General features: G+C 36.7%; 1 long non-coding RNA gene across 3 annotated transcripts in view; it reads right to left on the bottom strand.

Annotated features, from left to right (window-relative positions):
* Positions 1-24,355, bottom strand: part of LOC144290619 (uncharacterized) — a 65,589-nt gene that overhangs the window by 26,207 nt on the left and 15,027 nt on the right. The window contains exon 2 of one of the 3 annotated variants that reach the window (XR_013358200.1): positions 953-1,027. The exons of the other annotated variants lie outside the window; for them this stretch is intronic. This is a non-coding gene — a long non-coding RNA (uncharacterized LOC144290619). The remainder of the gene's footprint in view (positions 1-952; positions 1,028-24,355) is intronic. 3 annotated transcript variants of the gene reach the window in all.

Raw genomic sequence — 24,355 nt, 5'->3', positions numbered from 1 at the left:
AAAATATTTAAGTAGACACTTGACAAAGAAGCCTAGAGAAGTGTCCATAAACAAAACCAAGGAGTCACAACACATCAGTCAAATAGTAAGTATAAATAAATAAAATTTTTAAAAAAACAAATACTAAGTATAAAAAGAACCATATTGAGATACCAATGGACATCCATTGAAATGGTTAAATTAAAAAGGTTGATCATGCCAGGTGCTGGCAAGGATGTGGAATAACAGGCATGCTTATGAACTGGGAGTGCAAATTTATGAGAGCATTTCAGTAACCTATTAAACACAACCTATTAAGTTGAACGTATTTATGCTCTGTGTCACAGGGATTCCACTCTAGGTATATTCCTAACAAGTACTAATGTGCACTAAAAAAATGGGCAAGTATGATTAAAACATTACTATTTACAAGTAAATTTTTTAAAACATTCCATCAACTATAGATCATTTAAATAAATGGTGGTCTAACCAATCAATGGAATACTATACAGCAACAAGAATGAACCTATGCTAAATACAGCTGCATGGATATATTTCACAAACATAATACTGAATGAAAGAAACCAAACACAAAGAAAGGACAGACTGTGGGATCCTATATATAATATATACATATACATATATATGTATTATATATAATTATATATTATATATGTAATATATACATATTATATATGTGTGTATATATATATATATACACACATAGTTTGAAGTAGGAACACTACCTGATAGCCATAGATGTGAGGCTACTGATTAGGAAGAGGGGATGATAGGGACTCTGATGGGGCAATATTCTGGATCTTCATCAGTGTAGTGTTTCTACAAGTGTGTTGACTACAAACATTAATCCAACTTTACCCTAATGATTTGTGCATTTTCTCTATTTTTATAATTTGGTAAAAAAGATTAAAAATTAAGGGCTTTAAAAAATAGAAATTGTTTTTAGACTTACATGCATGTTTTCAGAGCAATTTCTCACAGATGGGGAAACTGTTGTGCTCTAGCTATGCACGATTTTTTTCTTTCCCTGTGAAATGTGAAAAATTTAAGTGAAGATAAAAACAAATTAGTTTGCCTCAGGCAAATATACGAAAATTCTTGGGGCAGAATTGCTGAAAGTGAAGTATATAGTTTCACCATAAAAATCACAATGGAAAGAAGGGCTTTATTTCTTCTCTAAGATGGCTAAAATTTTATTTTTATTAACACAATGACAACAACTCTATGATATGACTACTCACGCAATGCAATATCAGAATTGTTTCAAGAAATAAAAGACCTGTCTCAACGATCCTATTCCCTCCACCTCATTCCTGAAAAATACATAGACACACAGATACACAAATACATATATTATACACAGCTTCTTTTTCTTGCTTATAATATAAAAATACATGGTCCCTCATTTGGCTTATCTCTAATTTTTAAGTGGATACACGGATATTTGGGACTGTGGAGTTTTCGTGAGTTATGCAACTCCAACTCAGCAAATATTGATTAGCTTCTTTGAAATACATAGCATTATGGAATTCTAATAAACGGAAGATAGGCTAATTTAATTTCTCCATCTCTGTCCACATATGTGTAGACAGAAGCAAATATATGCATATTACACACATGCTTCAGTAAAACTGGGCAGTTTATCTTGAATAATTCATTGTTTGTGGAACTGGTAATTGGAATTAAATTTAAGCTCCATCTTAGCAGCACTGAATAGTATTTGAAAATAGAAAACTGAACACATGAATCTGTTGTTTCCTCTCCAGGATGTCATCAGGCATGTCCATTGGCAAGCTGCATAAGCAATAGTGTCACAGCATAGGACAACTGAAACGCTGACAGGTACTTGCAGGCACAGCCCTGATGAGGTCAAATACCCCTAAACCTGCCTTGTTTGCTGATCTTTTAATCGGATTCAACTCGACTGTGGCCACAGCACAAGGCTTTCTGACAGTATGTGACAGCATATGACAGTAAAATATTTTGATTTTTCATCATTTGATGATATTTCAGATCTCTTGAAGTCCTTCATAAACTAGCACACTGTTTTATAGAAGAATGATACAGGCAGTTAATTGTCTTGGAAGCTCTGTCTCTTTTGGTTTTTAGCTGAATCCTATTAGAAAATGAGTCTTACATTTTGAGAGTAACAGGCCGTGTAGACCATCAGTGACTTCAAGGACTTTGCTTAGAAGAGAGAGAGAAAGAAAACAAACAAACAAACAAACAAAAAAAACCCTGAAAAACAAAACAAAAAACAAACATATGAACTCATAGCCCGAAACCCAGAGTTGTCAGAGGCTCCAAGGAAACGTAAACATCTTTTCATTTTTCTGAGCTTCTTCTGAACAATTAAAAGTGACTTCTTGGGTATGAAAGAAAAATAAAGGGTGTGACTACTAATCTTTTACTTAAAACGTAAAATACATTTAAAAATTCATTTTATTTTATTAGTCTCTTCACAAATCCTTGGGGGGCACAACTAACAATGATTTGGTGTAGGGAGGAGAAAAATCCACTGGAAAACTATTTTTACTAAGCTCACCATAAGCCCCTCCACATCTCAACCCAGTCCTTTCCCATCAGCTATTCACAAGATTTGAAACCTAAACAAAACAAAATTAAAATTGCATTAAACTTTCATTATCATGGAAATTATTTTCTAATTTAAATTCATGTTCTTTTGATGCTGATTTTTTAATTGTTGTGAAGTAAAATAGATGTATCCTCTGTGGCTTCCCATCAAGCTCAGAATGATGTCCAAAAGTCCACCTCGGATGTCTTGTGCTTCTCTTCCTGCTCACTCAGGTCCAGCCATGCTGCCTTCTTTGCCTTGAATACATCAAACTCCTTTTCGCTGAAGGGCTCTGTATGTGCCTTTTCTTCTGCCTTGAATGACTCCTCTCAACCCGTATCTTGGCACACCTTGCCTCTTTGCATCTACTCTGTCCTCCTGATCACCCTGACTAAAGTTCTTTGGCTTCCCTTAGGAAGGGAAAGAACTTATATCGTATCTTTTCACTGTCTCATGTTATTCTTCTGGATGTTACCTGCTCTACCAGTAGGATGTCAACTCTCTGGCATCAAGGGCCTTACCACCGGCCTTCTTCACTCCTCTAACAGCACTGTCTAGGCATAGTAAGTGTTCAGTAGTTCCTCTTCATTGGAGTCAACACTGAAAGATTCATCATCAAAGAAAGACCCAAGAATGTATTGTACAAATGAGACAAAATGGGAGGATGTGATGTGTACTGACCCAGACTGATATGATCACCAGCTACAGATGCAGCTTTTAGGTAAACAGTTTTAGGTGCAGTTTTAGGTGGACATAACCATGTAGCTTATTGCTAAATTCATACTTGGTGCTATTTTCAGCCAGATTCCTGAAGCATCAGAAGATAGATATCAGATCTCGTTTCATTCACATACTAAAATAAAGCTACTTCCAAGTACTATAGACTAGACAATAGGTGATAATTTTGGACTTTGTGTGATGAATTTACATCACTAAGAATTCAAGAGGAAAGAAAAAGAGCAGAATATAATTATCGAGTTTAGAAATAGACTATTTAAATCTATTGCCATGACCCCTATGAAGAGGACTTAATGGTCCTGGGTATCATGACCTTGGTTGTATTTTTCACATCCCATGTGGTCTCCTAATTGGCCTTTGTCCTACCTCCCTGGATGCAAGCAGCTTTTTCAAAAGTACTCTCTCTGAAGCTCCATAAAAATGTAAAATAGAATTATTGAAATAGTAGCAATAGAACAGAAAATGACTTTTATGGCCTGATATTTGGAACACATAGGGCATTTGGCCGAAGAAAATAGAAATTGGTAAGATTGGTATGTGCACACTGCAAAGTTCAGGTCGTGTTATACAAGGACCAATTCAAGAGCTCCTGTTTCAGGGATAGAGAAGATCGTTTCTTCTCTTTTTTTGTCTCATGCTTTCCTCCATAATAGGAGAAGAGTAGTGCTAGTCTGGTGAAAGAAATGATATGAGGGTGTTTTAGCATGATACACTTCTTACCACTCAGAGGTGTCAGCAGGTATGAGTGTTAAAAAAAAGTCCAAAACAGTCAATTTGTTGTGTAAGGGCTTACCTAAAAAGGCTTCCAATGGATTAATACAGTTTTTGAACTGACATGGCTGTTAAATGCCTTGGAGTCATCTTGTATGAGTGAGATCATGGTTCTGCAACTTCTTGATTATAGGACATTGAGCAGGAATCAAAACTCTCTGTGCTTTGATTTCTTATTCTATGAAGCAAGAATCATAGTGCCTATCTTATGAAGTAGACATGATTAGAAGATTTAACCACAGTAAAGCTCCCAGAACAGGCCTGGCATGTAGTAAGTATTCAATAAATATTGGCTATTATTATTATACTTCTTGAGGTAAGTCAAAATCAAAGCAGTACTTGATCTAGTTCTCCATCTGCACCAATCTGAGCAACATGACTATATGTTAATATAATTGGTGTAGGTTTCTAATATGATGAATAACCCATATCAAACTAGAAAGAACATTAGCCTCCAGTTAAGCTGATACACATTCAAATCTCAGCTCAGCACGAGTGTTTAAGGTGGCTTGTTGAACTCATGAAAGTTTTGTTTCCTTTTATTTATTTATTTATTCATGAGAGACACACAGAGAGAGGCAGAGACACCGGCAGAGGGAGAAGCAGGCTCCATGCAGGGAGCCCCATGTGGGACTTGATCCTGGAACCGCAGGATTATGCCCTGAGCTGAAGGCAGATGTTCAATCACTGAGCCACCCAGGCATTCCGAAAGTTTTTGTTTTCTAAGTCTCAGCGTTTTCTACCTGTAAAGCATTCATAATAAAGGTCACTTTGTACTGTGTACATTTGAAACAATGCGTGTGTAGTACCTAGTGTGATGTTTGATACCTGGATAAACACACTATTGATGTTATTATTCTCTAAGTGGCAATATATGAACAGAATTATACTTCCCTCTTGAGTACCTACTTAGACAAAATGTGGTAAATGGTATCCTGATAGTTTTAGAAATAATTCTTTATAACAGTATAGATCTTATCAGAGTCTACTGATTTTTAAATTTCTTTTTTCTGAAGGTATTAATCCTCACTCATCACCTATTTCCTGAGCATCATATGATGATACTCCAGATTAATTTGTTTTGGCACAGACAAGCATAGCATGCTGTTCTGTGCTTCATCAGCATTTAATGAGCAACATTTCCATGCTATGAGAAAAATAAATACATGGAAACATAAGGACTTACAATCTTATTGGAGAAATATGGCACAAATAGGTAAAAGGTTGAATGATACATGAGGAGAAAAAAATATTCACTCAAAAACAACAGCACAAGAACAGTCCAAGGTCAGGGCAGAAGCAGAAGTCAGAAGTGCTGAGGAAGGAGTGAGAATTTGGGTGAGGAGAGGCCCCTGAGTGAGCTGGACAAGAACACACTGGGAGGATACTGAACTGAGCGCTAAGCATGAAGTCTCAATTCGTGGATTGAGGGATTCGGAGTTTTAGCAAATGACAATAAAATAATCAGTAATTAGGAATTTAGTGGATAAAGGAGTAGCTGGAGAGAAAGAAAGAGCAATGGAAAAGCAGGAAAAGCTGCTTTTCTTTTCCTGCAGGAAAAGCAGGAAAAGCTGGGTAAGTTGGAGAGTAAAACCAGCCCTAATATAGGAATAGAGCATTGGAAGGCTGGCTGGTTCAGAAGGAAGGAATGTTTGTTGCTTAGAGACCTTTTTCACTCTCCTCATGTTTATATTTTCCTTTCCTGATTCAAATTCTTGGAGGAACAGAATTTTTCCCCTGTGTGAATCCACAAGCATTATTTCTTGTGCAGAATAGGGATTATTTTTTTTTAATGGATTGGTAGAAAGGAAGGAGGAAAAACTTGAGTTTCAACAAAGAAAGGTGAGTTTTCCATGAAAGTTCCCCCCAAAAAAACTAGGCTTAAGAATTGGGATTGCAGGACTAGGATGATTATGATGGAAATAATGACTTTCCGTAATCCTATGTCAATGGTGAGATATTTGAGAGACATTGCAGAGGGAGTCTGTGATAGGTCAGAGAGAAAAACAGGGTGTAGAGGTCCAGATGACTTAAGAATTCTACCACTGAAAACAAGAAAAGTGAAATGGCAATGAGAAGAACTCATAGGGGAAAACTGCAATTTTCTTCTCCTTTCTTTTTTCCTCAGTAAAAAGGGAAAAGTGGCTGTGATTAATGACAAAAATCTGGGGGCAAAAGAAAAAAAAGATGCTTCGGAAAGAAAGTGTGAGTAGGCAATTCCATGCCACAGATAGTTTTAGAAAAGAGGAGAATCACCAATTTCTGTATGACAGAAAAGAATGAATAAAGGATAGATCTGGAGAGGTGGTGTTTACAGAAAGGGGAGATTCATTAAATGTAATCTCTAATACAGTTAATAATGAATTATGTGATGATGATGGTTCTTTGAAACTCATTAAAGTGTTTTGGATTAACCTAAGTAGAAGCTACCAATTAACGGAGGTCCATGCTGTGGCTATTACTTGAAAGCAGTGCCAACACAGGTCTCTGAAGCTCAGCCTAAAACATGCAGCATGCATCAAGAAGACCAGCTCCATGCATTTACCTTGACTGACCATTGCTCAGCAAAACATTATCAAGCCAATAAGGGTCATGACTCTGGACTATGATTTCAATAGAAGTAGCAGTAACTTTGAGGAATGAAAGGCAATGTGAGCTAGGTCAGTAGTAGGAGTAATAAGGAAGACACTATTCAGGATGGTTTTGGTTAAATGGTGGTAAAAATAACCAAGACTCATAGCCCCTAGTTGTTTGGCAAAATACAATTTGCCAGAGGCTATTCATTTCATATTGACTCTGAATATGTATTTTATGCAAACCATCACTCCAGAACCTGGGTAGAATAGTTCCCAGGCTGGTTCCATATGGTCACACTCCAAGATGGCAGCAGAGATAGGCTAAGGAAAGGTAATAAGGCCAGAATTAAACCGAAGAAAGTCAGGTCAGTGGACAGGGGAGGTGCCATTTTATAAGACCTCTTGAAATCAGGACCTCAGGTTGGGAACCTGAGAAAAAGGCTTGGGGGTCTCTGAAAAAAAAGATCTGTGGACTAACAGTCAGACTTTTAGATTTATTTATTTATTTATTTATTTATTTATTTATTTATTTATTTATTTTAGAGATAGAGTGGGAGCCCCAGTGTGAGTGTGTGAACAGCAGAGGGGAGAGACAGAGGGAGAGAATCCTCAGACTCTCTGCTGAGCACAGAGCCCTACGGGGGGCTTCATCCCAGGACCCAGAGCCAGTTAACCAACTGAACCACTCAGGACTGTTAGAAGTCAGACTTTTAAAGCACGAACCCACAGTAACAGGCATCAGGAGCCCTGCAAACACCTCTATAAGAAGCACAGACCTGAACAACAATAATGCCAAAAAAATAATATCTTATGTGAATGTCTGTCATTTATGTTGGATCCTTTGATAACTCTCATACCAAAGCCAGAGTGTTAGATAACTCACTGACACAGAATTTGGGCAGATAAAATCAGGATCTGGGGCTCCTAATTTATTCATTCATTAATTCATTGATCCAATCAACTTAATTGTGTCCAACCTAGTATCTAAGGGCTTGGTGAGGCTGGGTTGCTGTATGAGTACTGGCTGAGTTCTTAGGTAAGGAGCACCTGAGTACACTTGGCTGGTGAGAGCAGGCAACATTAGGTTGCTAGGTATAAGGCCATCCCTGGTATGTTTCTAACCCTACTTCATTTATTCTTTTTTTTTTTTTTCCTAAAGAGTAATTTTCTTAAGATGTTGTGAATCCCACATCTGGACAATGAACTTGAGTAGATCAGTATACAATTTGAATTATCTTTAACGTCAGAGTAAACAGATTAGGTATTTTAGAAATTCAGAAGAGAAAAAAAGATGGAATGAATTTCTCCCTTTTCTATAAAACCACTTAAAATGAAAAGGGCTGTCCACTAATTTTCTGTAAGTTACATAAAATTGTCTGTTGTTGTTATAATTCTGTAGGCATCACGCTCCTCTAGTAAAATGATGTATGGAGCAATTGTCTAGTAGGGGCTGATGGGATGTAAATGAAACTAATTAAGGAAATGTCAAACATAATTAATAAAACAGGTTTAAGTTGCAAAAGCCCTGTCAGCGGAATGAATGGAGAAGAGCATCCTCGGCCCATTGTTAGGTGCACTTTTTCCCCTCTCCCCTCTCCTCTCCAGGCTTTATTTAGCACCGTTCAATTAGATCCTGGAAAGCTACTTGAAGCTCACTTTTCTACCTCACCTTCTCTTAGCTTGATCCCATGGAGAGGGAGGAATATAAATTCGCCTGTCGGCCTGCAGCTTGGAAAAAATTAATTGCCAATGCCTCATCTTTTCCAAGTACTACAGGACATTAACATAACCAATTTGCTCCAACTCCTCACTGGCTGCCTAATAGAGCATCTGATCAGCTGATAAAACCAGGGTGTTGCTGACGCTACCTTATTATTATTAGCATTTTAATAATACCTAAATATTACAGCGGTGTGATTCACGGGCTCCATTTATTATTGATAAGAACAAAAAAACAGGGGTGGTGGTGGTGGGGGGTGTTGGAAATAACAAAGCGGGTGAGTGACCTATAATTATGGCAAGCAAATTAGGGTATGCAGTAGAGTCAGTTACATTTGCCTAGGAGTAATGATGCCTGAGACCTTTTCTCTCCCCAGGGACCAGAAAAATAATGGATTCCCTTGCAGCTGCAGATGGGGTAGGAGAATTCTGTCAACAGGACAGTGTTTACATAAGTTAGGCCGAGCGTGTGGCTCTGAGGACTGCCTGTAGTGTTCCAGTCAGCTCCAATCACTTCAGCCACCGAAGCAGAAGTCACTCAAAAGCCCACTGGTTTCTGGGAGAGGTGGATAATGGGAGCGGGGGGCCAGGGAGAAGGTTCTGGCTTGAAAGTCAACAACCGCATTTATGAGGAGCATTTCAAACCTCTTCAGTTCTCAGGCAAGGGTGATAACCTTGAAAAACAGAGGCCAATCAGCTTTTAAGTAGAGAGATAAAGATGAAATGTGGTTTCTGTTAACTTACAGACTGCGGCCCGGTCTCCTTCCAGGTTATTTCAATTTAGTTCATGTGCGCTCACACACACACATCACACACAGCTGCCTGGTATTTAATGCAATGCAACAAATATTAATTAAACATCTATATTTGCCCGATTCAAGAGGAGGAAGAAGAGAGGAAGACACAGTTCACACACTCAGGAAGATTAAAAAGTCAAGTTTGAGTTCAAATTCGTTAAAACAAACACACACAGATTTTATTTATAAACAAATTTCTCCAGAAAAAAAAAAAAACTATTTGGGATAGATACATTGAGGCTTGATTTGTATCTACTGAATCTGAAGACAATTTCAGAAGGATAACAATAAATGAGCAAACACTGATAATAACATCAAAGATGTATGCTTTCTGTCAATGAAAAATTAACAGTCAAAATTTGTCCCACTGGGCTCAAATACTAATGGTCGCAGGCTAAAAGAACCCAAAAGCTAGCTTTGGAATGGCTTCAACTGGCCCAATTTGAGATGATAATGGATTAAAAAATATTAAACTTAATATACTATTATAAAAACCTAAAGTGAGATGAGAGAGGAAGCAAGAGAAAGATTATCAACAAATGTTATTTATGTGGCAGTTAAACATGCTTGCTCTATTATTCTTTCAACTTTTCTCGATGCTTGGAGTTTTCTAAAATAAAAAGTCTGTGGGAAAAGTTTCCATTACTTATACAAGGAACTGAATTATGCAAGGAACTAATCATGTGACTTGGTAATAATTACATCATAGGCTCATTATACAAGATCTGTTTTGATTTAATATATCGATTGGCCTACACTTTGGTGCTAAGAATTAGGACAATTAATTTTTTAAAAACATTGAACGTTTTTTTTCAAAATAGGTTCATGACAGGAGTCCCTGAGTGGCTCAGTTGGTTGAACCTCTGACTATTGATCTCAGGTCTGGATCTCAGGGTTGTGAGTCTGAGCCCCATGGGGCTCCATGTGGGCTCCTACTTAAAAAAATAGGTACATGATATAAGATATAATGATATCTTGCAAGAAATCAAACATTAGAACAGTGCAAGAAATCAAACATTAGAACATTGTCATTACCCTTGGAGCCTTTTAATTGCCTCTACTTAATTGCATCCTTTTGCATTCCCTTCAGAAGTAAATGCTATTCTGAATATTGAATTTTATTGGTATAGTTATATACCAAGTTACATAATAGTTACATATATAATATATATAGTTATTATATATATATTATATACCTGCTTGGTTTTTATTATTTTACTTCTATCCTTTCCATATTCTGATGTTTAAATATTTCCTTTATTAACAGCATGAAGTTTGTATTAAAAAACACTTCGGCAGTGTTTGCATTTTAAATAAAGCATTAAATCCATTTGCAAATTTTCTGATTGCTAATATATTTGGATTTATTTCTAAATATTATTTATTTTCTATTATTTCTATTTCTACTTTCATATTTTGAGTCTATTTCTTATCCTGTCCTGTCATTTTTTGCCCTCTTTTGTCTTGATTCAGTTTTTTTCACTATCAGACAAAAAAAATACATATCAATATATATTTGTAATTGATTGTCTTAGAAGTTTTACAATCCATATACAAATCATCAAAGTATAAATTCATCAATATATTTAACGTTTTCACAAACAAGTAAAAAATGTTTAAATAGTTTAACTTAGATCACTTTCAAGTTCTATTTTGAACCAGTAATATTTTTAATCTTGTCTTTTAACTCCACAAATTATATGTAATATATGTAATATGTAGTTTATGTGGGAATAACAGAGAAATTGTAATCTGGGACAAGCAAATGATGGTGAATTATAGAAAAGTCTGGAAAATAAAGGAGGAGAGCATACTTTTACAGGGGAAAGAAGGAAGTGGGGAGGGATTGCTTTGAACAAAAGCGCATTGGAAGAAAATGAGAGTTTGAAGTGGTGGCAGCCTCTCATCAGCTACAGGTGAGGGCAGCATGCTGTTGTCAGGTGCCTCCAGCTTGTTGTAGCTGAGTTACAAGGAAGACTCTTCTCCCTTCTGCTGGATTGTGTAAGCTTCAACAAGTGGTAGATGCATGAGAGCCCTCACTTACGATTTTTCCACTCATTAAGGTTTCCTCAACTCATTTTCACACTTCCCTGTTCTGATCAGGGTCTTTCTTTGATCAGGAGTTGGCTCATCTGTTTCTTTTTAGAAGCATTTTTGTCCCTCAGTGCCAGGCTTGGGTGTCACATCCCATATTGGAGGGAAGTGCACAGATTAGAAACTGTGGAGGCCACATTTGAGTATAAAGGAAGGGCAGAAGGGGGGTAATTTCAGACGTTTCCCATCTAAACTCTGTATTTTATCAAGATTGTAAACATTGGAGGGATTACCTGGGTGGCTCAGTCTCTTAAGTGACCAACTCGTGGTTTCCAGCTCAGGTCATGATATAGTAGCTGTGGGATCAAGCTCTACATGGGGCTCTGTGCTCAGTGTGGAGTCTGCTTCAGATTCTCTCTCCCTTTCTTTCCCACTCACTCTCTCTTAAATAAATAAATAAATAAATAAATAAATAAATAAATAAATAAATCTTGAAAAAAAAGAGTGTAAACATTGGAAATCATCTTAAAATCTTGAGCCTGTATTACCCTATTGGGTATATCTTTTCTACAAAAGTTTAAGAGGTAATAGGTACACATCTTAAAAATGATTATACAGGGACAGCTGGTGGCTCAGTCAGTTAAGTGACAGACTTGATTTTGGCTCAGGTCTTGGTCTTGGGATCCTGTGATAAAGCCCTGTATTGGGCTCCTCAGCACTCTGCAGGAAGTCTGCTTAAGGATTCTTTCTCTCCCTTTCCCCATGCTCTTCCCTCTACTTGTGCTCTCTCTCTCTCTTTCTAAAATAAATAAATAAATCTTGAAAAAATAAAAAGGATATACAAAATAAGGATAAGACATATGACCCTAGTTTGTAAATTGTTCTAAACCAGGAGCCCAAACTTGAAGACAACCAGCTAAAGAGATCAACAGACCATTGATCATCAGGTGGAGTTTGTAGCCAATGTGCTTTGTTTCTAATTTTATGTAATCAGGTTTCTATTTCTCTGGAGGAATTTATCCATATGCAACAGATGGCATTTGCTATCACACAAATGCCTCCTTGTTCAGCAAATTGGTAATAGAGGGCTATGTGATTGCCTAAAATTACTTAGGCCAACAAGTCCCATGACATTGTTGGACTGCTAGACACTCAGTGGTGGGATCATCAAGTTTCCCAGTTCTAGAAAGAGATTCCTATTCATTTCTTCATTAAAATGAATTCCCACAAAAGGGATAAGGGCCTTTCTGATGGAGGCAAATCCAGAGCCACATATACCTCCTGAAAGTTCCTGTTTAAGTGATGATGAGGAGTAATGGGGAAGATCAATGACAGGACCAATGGAAAACCTCAGATTTAGTTTGAATGTCCAAAGAGACAGTTAGAAATCCTAGTAAGCATTGGCCTCCAATCCACTGCCAGCTGTCTAAACACTCATAGACTCACTAAGGCTCATTCACCACAGACAAAGATAAAACTAAGTGGTGCACATAAGACTCTTATCAGAGTTTGATTATTAATAGTGCCATTAGTTGAGATTATTTGATTAACCCTTTCAAGCCAAGGGTCAGTGGTGTTTGGGAAACTATTGGGGAGAAGCCATCCTGTTGTGTGGACTTTTTTCTTGAAAGCAGAACAGAGGGGAAGTATTTTGCTACAGCAAATAGACCTAAGGTAGTGGTGAGAATGGGGAACCACATAGATGGAATAGGTATGATTAGTTGCAGTGAGAGTTATGACAGAGGAGAGGTCAAAGAGAGACACAGGGACCTCTGATTGTAAAAGTTTGACTCCGTAAAGAAATATCTATAGAGGTTCAGGAATAATTAACAGTTGCATTGAAGATGAAGGAAAAGCTTGCTATGGGGAAGGCTAAAGGGTCACAGTTTTTAAGAACATATCCAACAGTCTGAAAGGTTCCCTCGTTGTGCAAGGGTTTGGGAAATTTGAACAAGAGCCTTTCCTCTCCAGGATAGAGAATGAGAAAACGAGGTGAGAAACAGCAGAAAGAAAAGAATATACAACCCAAGCCTGTCATTTTGGGAAAGCTGTCTGCTTCAGTGGTTCTCTGCATCAATTCCTTGGAAATATGAATTTGAGATCACCAGTTGGTGTCCAGGTCCAGTCAGGAACTTTGATTAGATAAGACACGTGGATCCAGAAATCAACACCTTGGAGTTTGGTGGCACAAGGATTGGCCAGTAACACTTGATAAGGGCTTTTCCAACATGGTCAAAGAGAGATATCTCATCTTATGAACACCCATTTGAGTGTTGATGTTGTCTTTCCTTTTCTGGTGCTGAATGTTGAGTGTCTCTAGTCAATTTCTCTGAATTATCATGTGGAGGTGAGTTCCTTTGGACCATGACAGAAATTTGACTTTTGAACCCTTTGAGGACAGCAGTTTTTGCAGAAATATCAGTGAGGTAATTTCCTTTAGCTTCTAGAGAGTCAAGCTTAGAATGCCCTAGGCCTTTAATAATAGCCAAAGCAGCAGGTAAGAATATGGCATCCAATAATTCTTGAATGTCAGGGCCATTTTTAATTTTATCTCTGCTGGAAGTAAGGAAGCCATCTTGTTTCCATAACATTCCCAAATCATGAGCCACTCCAAAGACATATATGCTGTCAGTGTAAATGTTGGCAGTTTTGCCCTTGGTTAGGATACAGTCCCATGTGAGTGCAAATAGTTTAGCTTGTTGGGCTGAGGTAGCCAAAGGCAAAGGTGCCACTTCAATTACTTTAAAAGGACTTGATGTTGCAAATCCAGGCAATATTTACCATTTTCATCTTTCAAATAAGAACCATCAGTGAACCATGAAAAGTCAGCATTATCCAAAGGAGTTTTCTGTAAGTCATCACAGGGGGTCAGAGGTGATCTGTCAGTATTAAGCAGTTATAAAGGGGGTTGTAGGTACAAGAGTGAGGAAGAGTAACAAGGTTAAGGTTATTACAGTAAGCAAGAATGATATAGGGGCAGTTAACAGGACAATTTCATAGGAAGCAGAACAGCTTGCTGAATGATACTGAGTATGATAAGAGTTAAGAAGAGCTTTGACAGCCATATGGCACAAAGATGGTCAAACAGATTCCATGACTATTTCTTCAGTGGCCCTTATAAGAAAGGAAGCAGCAGGGATAGCTCTGAAGCATGGTCTGTATTCCTGGGCCACAGAATCTAGTTGTTGGCTATTACAGCCTATGGATTGGTGATCTTTATGCTTTCAGGTGAATATTCTAAGGGCATTCCCTTTTTGTTCATGTTTAAAAAGGAAGAAAGAGAGTTGATAATTGGGGTGTCCCAGGGGGAGGATTAAGCTTTCCTCTAATATTTGAAAAGTCACATCATCTAAATAGTTCCAGATGATAGAGTTAAGTCTAGTAGTTTTTAACAGATCATTTAAAAGTTGAGCCATAAGAAAAACTTTGGAATCTCACTATGGCAACAGTGTGCCAATCTGAGAAAACTTCACAGTTGATGTTTGGTTTTGGACTTTGGGAAGTTCAGGATGCCACAGAGTCTATCTGGATCTGTCCTGAATATTGAACTTGAGATTGAACAAATTGTAATTTTTCCTTAGAGACTTTACATCCCTTTTTGGCTGGGAGTAGTGGCAAATTGATGGTATCTTCTTGGGAGGAGGCTTGGGAAAGGGAATGGAGAGGTAAGTCACCCATATATTTTATTAAAGTGGAGCCTAAAAAAAAATAAAGTGGAGCCTATAGGAACAAGATATCAGCTAGGTCAGCCTTAAAATTTTGTGAGAAATAAAAAAGGGGTTTCAGTTAATCTCTGGGGCATTACATTCCAGGTGTATTCCTGTCCTTCCCAAGTAAAGGTAAAGAGGTATTGACCAGCCTTAAACACTGGCATGCTAAAGAAACCACTACATAAATCAATCATGGAAAAAAAATTGCTCTTAGTAGGGATGGAAGCTAATAACATGTGAGAGTTGGGGACAACAGAATGACAAAGAATGACAATATTATTTATGGATCAGAAGTCCTCAACATGCCTCCATCCATAAGCATTTGACTCCTTCACAGGTAAAATAGGAATGTTGCAGGATTGGTACAAGGGAAAATGAGGCTTTGGGCATTATAGTCTTCTATTATTAGCTTAATTCCGTCACTTCCTTTTTATTTATAAGGTATTGACTAATTCTGAGGAGAGATTTTGAGGAATCTATTTGAGATCTAATGGGAGGTTCATGGTAGGGTCTGCCAATATCAGTTGAAGATTTTCTCCATAAGACACATGGTATTTGATCTAATAAGCACAAATGAGTGGTGTTTTTGGAATTAGGTCTAGTGTACTCAGAGAAAGAGCAAATAAAAAAATATCAAAAGATCATTTAATTCATCTAGTTTTTTATTTTGGTTGCTGCTGTCAAATTTTAGAATTATTTCCCTGCTTTCAGGAGAAAGAAATGCAAGCAAGTTTCCATGCTAACGACTTAGTGAGATATCTTTATTGCAATTTTATTTTTTATTTAGTCTAGTACTGAAATGTAGGACACTAGAGTGCCAGCTTTATATGTGGGTTTCCTATTAGATGCTTCTCCTTGGTTGGACTCTAGGATCTGTCTTTTGTTTCCCAGACCCAATAAATCCCTGTAATCTTTAATTCAAATTTACCTGGTTTTGCACACACTCTGTTTTAGGCCAGACCGAACTTTACTTCTTTGGACTTAAGTTAGATTTTAGTTTCTGAATAGTCTTTATTTTATTTTCAGTTCATAAATCAATTAAAAGGATTAAATTAATTATTTCTGTGTGTGCAATATTGCATATACACTTTACACCTTCTATGTGTTAGAATAGCAAAACCATGTTTTATGTATTATATAAGATTTAAAATCAAATAATTTTAGTTTTCTTCAATATTGCCAAAAATCTCTCTCAATGAGATTTCAATCCCTTATAAAGTTCTGGTTTCTAAAAAGTGAAGAGGAGAGAAATGTCTGATTAAGTATTCCAAATAGCGCTCATAAAAGTGAGGCAATTCTAACAATGGTTAATTTAAAAAAATAGAATACATAAATAAGCTGATATTTATAATGGCTTACTACATAAAATAATAGCTATCATCATCATCATCATCATCATCTACATTTCATTGCCTTCTCTCCTGATGTCCCAGCTTATTTTTTGAGCTCAAGAAAGAAATTGTCTGTATGAGAAAGTTTCAATATCTATTGTGCATCTAAGAGACATTTGAAGAGACATTTTATTTTTTTGCTAAACAAGAGAATGCACCTCATACACTGGTACTATATCTACTGGGAAAAAAAGAAATGTCTCTAATGGGATCAAGAGACCTTGGGTTAGCACTAAGTATGTCCTATGTTTTGCTGTCAACATGTACTATTCTCCAGTGGAGTTTTATGGAGTAGAATTGCAGTTTAATAAGAAGCTCATTTGCAGGTACACTTCCCACCCACTGAATAGCAGCTTTAGTTATATAATAGTCTGATTGGAGTCCTGTGGAGGTGCAGTCCTCTGTTAGCAACTTATCTTAATGGAAACGAATTGCATCCATTGCAACCCTCTTACTACACATTGCCATGTTATAGCAAGCCAGATAAGAGACTTCTACCACTTGCAGAAGCTTGTTTAGTTCTTTGAGCTAATGTATAAATTGCATCATTTGGAGGCTTTACTTATTTTTCTAATATATACATATTGGAGTAGTGCTGGAAATAACCTCTAAGTTAACCTTTTATTTTGTCTTTGGCCTGAAATAAACCTTGGAAAAGAAATTGAGGCACATATCACTCGTTTTTACTTTTTATCCTCAGCCTTGTCTCACAAGGATTATAAAAGCTAAAATACTTACTGAATATTTAATGTGAGTGGAATCAAAGTCAATTAAAAAAAAGGCTAACCCTGGGTCTTTGGGGTCTAGTTTAGTGATTTAAAAGATGATATACTATTAGACAACATCTCAACTTTTGAAATTATACCAATTACTAAATTGTTGATATTACTAAGTTTTAATTGCTTAAAATTAAATAATGTGTACATGATTGGCTATTGTATATGGAGAAACTTTCCATTTTTCCTTATTTTCCTTTAAATCCAATATAGCAATTGTTAAGTGTCCCTCATTTAGAAAGAATATTATTCTTAAAATTATACTCGGGCTTCTGTACAATGCTCTCATCTAATCCTTTATTTCAAATTATTTATTATTTATTTCTAGCATCAAAATGTCACGGTCAATTGGTGGGTTGAATTACAAAATGCATCCGTTTTATAGAAGTGTCAAATATTAATCTTCAGTATTAGAATTGTTGCCAGAGAAGATGTCTTTAAAAATAGTGAATTTTAGACGTTTTTAAGTGTCATTGGCTTTTGTGAATATATATCTCTTCTCTCTTCTCCCTTGTAATCTTTATGGGAGTAAAAATACTCAAAGAATGATATGAAAACTCAAGAGCTTTGGACATGATCTAATATTTCAAAGACCTCATCTGCTTTCAACACAATTTACTTGCACACATAATGCTTTGAGTTCTGTGTCCTCCAAAATTGGTGAAGCAGATACTTTTGTGGACAAGTCAGTACTCCAGGCAGCTCGATTTGTAGAGTGGAGCTAACATTGACTGATAACTACCTCCAATACGTTAGTCTTTATGTTTAGAACTTACTATGGCAACCTATTAGATGGATCCCATTCTCTATTTCTCCTTCGTCTATCAATCAATCTATTGACCTATCTGCCTATCTATCATCTACCTGCCTATCATTTGTCTATTTGAATTTATGTCCCTTTTGAGTCAGCTGAACTTCAGAGATGTTGGAAATTACATTAGATCACATAGCCAATAAGTAGAAGAACCAGAAATTTAAATTTTTTTTGTCATATTCTAAAGATAACACTTTTCTACATCAGCACATTCATTGTCTCTCCCTTGCAATCATGATATCATATTTTTCTAAGGACAGGGATTTGTTTGGGAAATAAAAATGGAGAATAAAATAACCTATTAATTACATAGGAAAATCAAATTTAGAGCAGTACCTGGGAGTAGATTTGAGAAAACCTGAAATTCAGACCAAGCCTAATTCCTGTGCCTTCTATTTTTTCTTTAGGCTCTTTATCTTTTCTTTTCTTTTTTTAATGTATTTATTTATTTGGAGAGAATGACAGAAATAGTGAGAGTATGAGCAAGGAGGAGAGGAAGAAGCAGACCTCCTACTGAGCAGGGTACCTGATGCAGGGCCTGATCACAGGACCCTGAGATCATGACCTGAGCCAAAGGCAGATGCTTAACCAATTGAGTCACTCAGGCACTCCTCCTTTAGGCTCTAATTCTACATTTTCTTCTGAACTTTACTGTTTTTCTTCTCTTTCTCCTCTTAACTCCCATAACTTTTTTCTATTTATGTCACTAATATTTGGTGGAAGATTTCAAACAATGTTTTCTGCCTTCTTTTCTGAGTGATTATGTTAAACAGCCTTGTATAACTTCAAACCACACACACACGCACACACACACGCACACACACGTGCACACACATTCTTTAGTCTGAATTTAATCCAGTGTTTGTGTTGCCTTGATGTTAATTTAACATTTAGTTTTAATTTTGAACTAAAGTTATTCTTGGGGTCTGGAGCAACTTTTACTGCCATAAAGTAAGGAAGTTCTTCAAAAAATTAAAAATCTGCAATGATATAGATATGTCTAAGAGACATGATACCAAATGAAAAAGCTCCCAGTAACTAGAGCTGGAATAATTTGAGTGACAAAATAGTGTTGGATTATAGACTAAAGTATAAAATGAATAATCATAAATCCATATGGATATAAGTAAATATTTGATTAAATAAATGTGAGGGAACAGAAGCTCTCCCATGCAAAAGAATTCTAAATAATTTATGTAGATGCTCTATCTTCAAGGAAGTATAACTCTTCATCCCTTATGTATGGTCATCACATAGTGTATTCCCTCCAAAGAGTACAGTATGGAAATGTGGCAACTATGAGGGAATAACTTTACAGTGGAGACACCTGACCAGTGCTATTTTTAGCCCAGTGATCAAGGTCAACAACAATAGTGATTAGTCATGTGGATAGTATGTGTCCTTGATGTTATATGATGAGAAAGCTACTTTACCTCTATGGTTTTCTTTTCCAAAATCCATAAACTCCATATAATCATGAAAGAAAAATAAGACAAGGTCCAGTTAAGGGGCATCCTTACAAAGTAGCTGACCTGGGGGATCCCTGGGTGGCTCAGTGGTTTAGCGCCTGCCTTCAGCCCAGGGCATGATCCTGGAGTCCCGGGATCAAGTCCCATGTCGGGCTCCGGCATAGAGCCTACTTCTCCCTCTGCCTGTGTCTCTTCCTCTCTCTCTCTCTCTGTGTGGCTCATGAATAAATAAATTAAAAAAAAAAAAGTAGCTGACCGGTTGTATGGTACATGCTGGATAGCTAGTTTGTGCAAGCATAAAGAGAATGTCTCTGTTAATCACTATCTCAAAAGTATAGATCTTTTACTTCTATATTCCCATTAAGCAGAATGTGAGAAGAATGTGTTATTCAACATTCAGGGGGTCCAAAAATAGCCAATGGCCAACTTCTCTTTTGTAATGAAATGTCCAAGAGACAAGTCTTAATCTCCTTGGAAACACTGGCTGTACAAGGAAGGGAAGGGCCAATGATAGTTGCTAGGATAAGTTGCTATGATATAAAAAATTGCTTTATGTAGATCCCAGAAGCAGATTCTTTGTCCAGTTTGCTCCTGGACTCCCCATATGCAAGTTCCCCCAATAAACCTGTGTCTCAATCACTGTCTGTTGGCTACACTGAGCCATCACCACCCTAGATTTAGAATTACTGGGATGCAGCTACATGCCTGTTATCTTCTAATTATCTAGGTCATCAAAAACATGGAAAGTCTGAGAAACTGTCATAACCAAGAGGAGCCTAAGGATATATTGTAACTATATATAATGTAACATCATAAATGGCATCCTGGAACAGAAAATGGGCATTGGGTAAAAACTAAGAAAATGTGAATTAAGTGTGGACTTTAATAATAATATGTCACTATTAGGTCATTAATTGTAACACATATACCATATGAATATTAAAATGTTAATAATTGGGGCAAACTAAGTGTGAGATGTATGGTAACACTATATACCATCTTTATATTTTTTCTGTAGATATAAAAATATCATAAAATAAATTTTATTATACATAAAAATGGAAGAGATAACAAAGAAAAAAAATTTCCTTGGATAAAGGAATGATTTAAGGCACTTTCCAGAGCCAGTGGTGGAGATATTATTTTGGAAGGAGTTTTTGGAGACAGAGAATGCATTAGTAGTATACAGTGACATAATTTCCCAATGATGTGAATGAATGGTGCCCTACTCAGCCTCAAATTAGCCTTGATTTTACATCTACTTTATTTCTTTCCTTTTTTAAATATATATTTTATTTATTTAGTTGAGAGAGACAGAGACAGAGCATGAGCAGGGGTGAGGAGGCAGGAGAAAAGAGAGAAGCAGACTCTCTGCTGAGCAATCCTAGGACCCTGAGATCACAGGCAGACACTTAACTAACGGAGCCACCCGGGCATCCCACATCCACTCTATTTCTATAACAGAAGATCTTAATGACTTTATAGGAAAGAAAATAGAAAAGTGTAGCTATATAGAGTTCCTTAAAGACAACGGGCTGATATGTCCACATTGAGTACAGTAGAACCAAGAAACAGACAAAGTGAGGATTAGAGATGTATTTATGGTTATCCTGCATCCCTCAGAGCTAATGTCTCTAGCTAGACTCTTCAGATTGGCTAGACCTCACAATGTTGAAACCCTTAGTGGGCTTACATTCTAAGATGACTGGTAGCAGATGATGATTGTGGAAGGATCCTCTGTAAAGGTTGTTTGTGGTTCACATTAATTTGCATAAAGGAAAAGAAAAGAGAAGAAGAAGACAAAGAGGAGGAAGAGAAAAAAAAGAATAAATTGATCCACCATTGAGAGGTATGTAATCTCATTTTCTTGAAGAAAAAAAAAAAGAAAGAAGGAAGGAAGGAAGGGAGGGAGGAAGGGAGGGAGGGAAGGAAGAAAGGGAGGGAGAAAGAAAGGAAGGAAGGATGGGAGTAAGAAAGAAAGAGCCAAATCTGTATTTATAAAAAATCACATGAAAGTTGCATTTTGGACTTTAAAAACATTAGCTTTAGTAGCCAGTTTTTAAGGCTGAACCATTCCGTTATCTGATTCTGTCGTCAGGTGTGGATATGACCTGAGAACCATAATCAAAGAAGAGCTTAGAAAGGAAGAAACAAAAGATAGCATTGTTGGTTTTTAATAGTATTTTGTACCTCCCATGAGCAATAGCATGGCATGGAAAGCCTGGCAGGGGAAATGCAGCTCACTAGTAGAAAGCAAAGTGTCACAGAGAATAAAGCAGACTGCAGTCGAGTTTCATAAATTCCACGTGTTTGGGAATACTAAAAATGTCCTTTTTTGTTATCTATTTGCATACAGAGAAAGGAGAGCGGGGTGATGAGATTATGCCAAATCTCTCAACATCTCTCTGTCTCTGTCTCTGTCTCTCTCATTGACCTTCATTCTAATTAACCTGCTCCCCTATCATTTCCCTCCTTTTCATTTCTGTCATTTCCATTTCACAGTATCACCAGCCCAGTGAAAAGAGACTCAGACACATTCTATTTAGAAAGTGAGTGTCTCACTAGGGGTGACAAGTCTTTCTTTGAGGTCATTTATCTAATTGCTCTTTGCAGATAAGAATTAATTAGCCCGATTATTTTTCTTAGTTTTTGGATGGGTTCCCCACCTGAAGAGAAGAAATTCCTTGGTGTCAGTGATTAATTGCTCAGCCAGAAGCTTACTGCCTCGCATTTGTAATAAATGCCGACTAGCTCTTTAGGTCACATTAAGAACCAGACAGGTTGTGGTATAATGTACAGTATAATAAAGCACGTGTATAAATAGGGGCAGCAGCATTTGATTTTGATTAAATATTTGAATACATGAAAGGGTAAAAGATTTCAAGATGCTGAAGGTAAGAGCCCTCATTTAGGGCAGCCTTCTTCTCTTCTTCACAAGGCACAAAACATCTCCAGATCAATGATAGCAGGTGGCATTTCAGTGTAGGGTTTGTTTGACATGACCCCAGTGATCTGTGGGATTTTGTTTTCTGTTTCTGACTATCTTTTTTATTTCTCTGTCAGAGAACACTTAAAAGTACATGTACATTCAGATCTCAGGTCCATTTTATTTCTAGAATAGAAAAAAATGAGGTTCTTCTTGGTTTAATTTCAAGTTAGTTTTTTTTTTTTCTCTCTCTTAAATTGATGTTGTTTTTGAATGTATATGGAAGGGTCCCCAGAGCTTAAAAATAAGCTCAAGAGGGAGCAGTCCAAGGTGTAGCAATGTGAAGTAAGTCTGTAAAGATGAAACTCAAACTCATGAATGAATTTAGAGACTGTCTTAGTTTGTTTGGTTGCTAGAACAAATATCAAAGACTAGGTGGCTTATGTAATCAACATTTATTTCTTACAGTTCCAGAGGCTGAGAAGTCCCAAGATTAATGCTCTAGAAGATTCAGTGTCTGGTGAGAACCACTCCCTGGTTCATAGACTTGCCCTCTTGCTGTGTCCTCACATAGTAGAACTGGAGAGCAAGCTCTATGAGGTCTCTTTTATAAGGGAACTAATCTCATTCTTGACGGCTCCACTCTCATGACATAATTATCTCTCAAAGGCCCCATATCCTAATACCATCACATTGAGGATTAGAGTTTCAACATATGGATTTGGGGAGGACACAAATATTCAGTCCATCACAGAAGGCAAGATTTATATTCTGTGGGTATTTCAGTTTAAAGACATAGGATTTCAAATAATCTAAGAGTATTAGTTCTTTTCCATGCTTGTAGTAAAATTCTAAAGATACAGATATTACAATTTTTGCAGTTATTTTAGAAAAAAAAAAAAAGACAAGCCCAGGAAAAATTATGTACTTTGTGAGAAAGGTCATGCTCATTGAGCAAGTTAAGCAGAGCCAGATCTACAACAGACTGCTTTGGATTCCAGGCCAATTTTCTGTATATATATATTTTTTCATATATATATATATATATATATATATATATATATATATATATATATATTTACAAAATATATAATGACCTACAGTATTCATTAAGATAGAAGTGCTGAATGAGAACTATTTTTGAATAAAAATATTGTCCAAATAAAGCAATATTTTCTTTAAAAGGAATCTCTCTATGAACTAGATGATTTGATTAGTGAAAAGGATATTTTCTTTTTCCCCCCAAGAGGACAAATAATAGAACATTTACTCTCATTAAGCAATGTTACTGAAAATAACCAAATCCAACGTGTTTTCTTTCCTTTAGGGAGACCCAACAAGTAATTAAGAAGCTTGCATGATGACCTATTTAATCATTTTTATCTTATATTCTATTTTTCCAAGGTTCACATCTACCAAAAAACAAGGACCTGCACATAGTTGATCCTTAATCATCATGTACTGAGCAAACAAGTGAATGAAACCATTAAATGTGACCATTGGGTGAAGGTAGGCAACCTTGGCCTTCTATCTTCTCTTATTTCTTATTTCTAGATCTTCGTAGGTTATATGGAATAGAAAATAATGTTTCAGAGGGCTTCCAGTTTACCAATTTTTAAAAGATTTTATTTATCTATTAGTGAGAGATACAGAGAGAGAGAGAGAGAGAGGCAGAGACAAAGGCAGAGGGAGAAGCAAGCTCCATTCAGGGAGCCGGATGCGGGACTCAATCCCGGGACTCGAGGATCATGATCTGAGCCAAAGGCAGGTGCTAAACAGCTGAGACACCCAGGGATCCTCAGTTTACTAATTTTAATTAAAAACTTTATTGGGTGCAATGGTATGAATCTGTGATATCTGCCCTGTGTGATTCAATAACACAACAAGATGATCTCTTCTACATCAAAGAAGGAAGTTCTCCTGTGACTCCTTTAACATACCATGTTCACCAGCCTACCAATTTCAGATTATTCAGACACTTTAGAGAGATTTTTAAATGCCATTTATTGGTTATGATTATCTTCAAGAGCCTGTCTTTATGTGCTGTTTTGTAAATCTT

The sequence above is a fragment of the Canis aureus genome, chromosome 2, assembly GCF_053574225.1.
Source record: "Canis aureus isolate CA01 chromosome 2, VMU_Caureus_v.1.0, whole genome shotgun sequence".
In the NCBI taxonomy this organism is placed as follows: Eukaryota; Metazoa; Chordata; class Mammalia; order Carnivora; family Canidae; genus Canis; species Canis aureus.
The sequence above is the reverse complement of the archived record's forward strand: the minus strand, read 5'-3'. Positions and strand labels throughout refer to the sequence as shown.